General features: G+C 51.6%; 1 non-coding gene across 1 annotated transcript; it reads right to left on the bottom strand.

The window, feature by feature from the left end:
• Positions 1–937: 937 nt before the first annotated feature.
• Positions 938–1,010, bottom strand: TRNAV-AAC (transfer RNA valine (anticodon AAC)). The gene has a single exon. It is a non-coding gene; the product is annotated as a tRNA-Val (tRNA).
• Between the last annotated feature and the right edge of the window lie 2,414 nt (positions 1,011–3,424).

Here is a 3,424-nt window from a genome sequence, read left to right as displayed (position 1 = left end):
CAGTGCCTGTGCCTCCCACCCTCACCCTCTCTTAACTCACTCCCAACACCTGAGTCTCTCACACTTTCTTAACTCATTCCCAGCACCCGAGGCTCTCACTCTCTCTTAACTCACTCACAGTGCCTGAGTCTCTCACTCTCTCACACTCTCTTAACTCACTCACAGTGCCTGAGTCTCTCACTCTCTCACATTATTTTAACCCAGTCCGACAGCCTGAGTCTCTCATTCGGTCACACTCTCTTAACTCACTCCCAGTGCCTGCGTCTCTCACCTTCTCACACTCCCTTAACTCATTCCCAGTGCCTGTGCCTCCCACCCTCACCCTCTCTTAACTCACTCCCAACACCTGAGTCTCTCACACTTTCTTAACTCATTCCCAGCACCCGAGGCGCTCACTCTCTCTTCGCTCCCAGTTCCTGAGTCTCTCACTCTCTCATTCTCTTAACCCAGTCCCACAGCCTGTCTCTCACTCTGTCACACTCTCTTAACTCACTTCCAGTGCTCGAGTCTCTCACTCTGTCACACTCTCTTAACTCACTTCCAGTGCTCGAGTCTCTCACTCTCTCTTAACTCACTTCCAGTGCTCGAGTCTCTCTCTCTCACACTCTTAACTCACTCCTGGTGCCTGAGTCTATCTCTATGTTTAGAGTTTGGACATTTCGTGCCTGTGTTTGTGTAAACATTGGTGTCTGCCTGTGTCAGTGCCTGTAGCATGTGCAGTGCCTGTGAGTGATGGATGGCAGCGGCTGTCCTGCTGTCTGGCTGTAAAGGGACAGGAGTCCGATGTCAGTCTGTCCTTGAATTAGCTGGATGTATAAATGCGCACACTGGAAATGCAAACGGTTTGAAATGTGGCGATGTTATCCGAGGAGTCCTACAGCGCGTGAGAATGATAAAAGAATAAGCTATAGTGAGCTCGTGTGGAAAAGAAAACAAGTGTTTCCGCCCGGTCTCGAACCGGGGACCTTTCGCGTGTTAGGCGAACGTGATAACCACTACACTACGGAAACCCACATGGGGTGTTTTGCAGTATTGTGGAGTCTTATAAGCGCTTATCGCTGACTACCACCCAGTCAATGGTGTGTGTTGAATGATGCACAGATAAGAGGGCTTTTGCCCTAATAGATCTGAACGGAATGAACAGAACTGAATGCTGCACTGGAGGTCTCTCACTGATAGCCTAGAACTGAATATTGAACAGGGCAGTTGTCTCTCATTGAACCCATAGGACTGAATGCTGCACAGCTGGAGGTCTGCCGGAGTGAATGAGGCCTGCTGGAGTGAATGAGGCCTGCTGGAGTGATGGGTGCCTGCTGGGGTGATGGGCGCCTGCTGGGGTGATGGGGCCTGCTGGGGTGATGGGGCCTGCTGGGGTGAATGAGGCCTGCTGGGGTGAATGAGGCCTGCTGGGGTGATGGGTGCCTGCTGGGGTGATGGGCGCCTGCTGGGGTGATGGGCGCCTGCTGGGGTGATGGGGCCTGTTGGTTTTATATTGCTAGGGACCTCTTGGGGAATGACGGGTCGCTTGAAGATTGCTGAAAGGCCGCAGAGCACCCGACCGGCTCCTGGAACACTGACTGGGACAGACACACGTTTGTGTAAAGTTGTGTATGTGATGCGCGTATCAGTAATGTGCTCCAACAACCGCCGAACCCTACTTTGTGATTCTTTGGTTTCTTCACGGGAGGGTGACTCGCCCTTCTCCTCTCTCCCTTGTGTTTGGAATTGCAAGTAAAAGAGCTCAAGGGCAGTGTGTCCATCTCTCTTGACAGAACACTGTTCTGTGAGTGAAAGTAAACTGTCCTCTTCCTGTCAATCACACTGTTTCCGCTCCTTCGAATGTTCCCAGGTGCCCCAGAACTGCTCTCTTCTGATGAGTCTGTCTTTGTTGTCCTCACTGCGCAGTCTGACGAATAGACGGATGTTTACTGTTGTGTGATACTTCTCTGTTTGGATTGTCCATACAAGCATCCGTAGCATGAAAGCAAACGTTAAGAAACTGCACCCTTAGGCAGAATTCACAGAGAGTAAGAACCCTGCACGTGCTGCATCAGTGACGTCATTAGACCCGGTAAAGCCTCAGGCCGCTCCCAGTGCTGCCACGCTCCCTGGTGGCCCGGGTTCGATTCCCGGCCAGGGAAGGTGCACTTTTGAAGCAACCATCTTTTTCTTCAATGGTTACTGCGTTTTTTATACTTTTACATAGAATTGTATTTTGCTTAATTACACTGATTACTTTATGATGTGCCCTAATGAGACACATTGATAAGGATTGGTGCACATTTAATACCTCTTAATGACACAGAAAACAAGCAGGCAGACTCAATTGTCAACGTGGTCTTGAGAAGCTGCAGTTTTGTTTGGAATCTAATATCTTCGTGTTATTGTTCCCGGACCGTGTTAATGAAAACACCTGGGCAAAGTCACAGTTCGCAGTGCACTAAAGTGCTCTGTGATTTCAGTGGAAATTCCGTTTTGAAAGAGAAGAGCGGCCGCCGCTACCGGTGCATCCTGAACAGATACAAGACCTATTGTGTCTCCTTGAGAGAAGAATCTCATCACTTAAGAGTCAGAGGGTCATTATGCCCTGATTAGGGGCTGATGATTGGTCTAAGGCTGCCCACAAATGAAAGGGGCTCTTGGGGGCATAATGAGCCCCTTGCGGCGCCGGACCGTTAATTTTTGCGATGCTCCAATGACGCAAACTACAAAATTACATCCTTGCGATCATGCAAAGACACTTAGGGGTCTATTAGGATGGCGGTCGGATGGCCGGCGGCCAGTCGCAGCTCGCAATACTCGCGGGGGAGGGGGTGAGTCGCGCAGGGGAGTTTAAAATAAAAAAAAGAAAACTAAACTTACCGGACCGCCCCGCCTCTGCTCCTGGGCCGGTTCCCCTCACCAACATTCAATTTCTGAACAGGAACAGCAGCCCCTCTCAGCCAATAGCAGGGGCACTTGCTGCCCGCCTGCCAATTAGGAGACCGAGGGTTTCGGCATTGATCAACCCTCGCTCTCCTAATGCGCAGCTGCCACGCTAGCCAGACACTATTGCGCATGACTGGGCTGGTTGTAAAAATTCTCCGACCTTCAGCAGTCATGCGCACTTGTGTTGCTGCCTGCCCCTGGTGTGACATGTCAATCAGCATGACGCCGGACCGCCCACCCCCTACAGACTCTGAAGGGTGTGGGCGGTCCGACGTCATGCTGACTGACATGTCAGTTCTCCCTCGGCGTCTCTGAACTTTAGTAAACTGAGTCAGTTTACTTAAGTTCAGAGACGCTGAGGGAGCTGCGGGCACGGGCGGCTTGTGGGGCAATGCCCCAGCCCCCTAATGGACGCACCACCACTGCTGGAGGTGGTCATCCGCCCGCGATCGCAACCCAGAAAACTGCCCATCCCATTAGCATGGCGGTGACGACC

Source organism: Triturus cristatus, chromosome 4_1 (genome assembly GCF_964204655.1).
Source record: "Triturus cristatus chromosome 4_1, aTriCri1.1, whole genome shotgun sequence".
Taxonomy (NCBI): domain Eukaryota; kingdom Metazoa; phylum Chordata; class Amphibia; order Caudata; family Salamandridae; genus Triturus; species Triturus cristatus.
The sequence above is the reverse complement of the archived record's forward strand: the minus strand, read 5'-3'. Positions and strand labels throughout refer to the sequence as shown.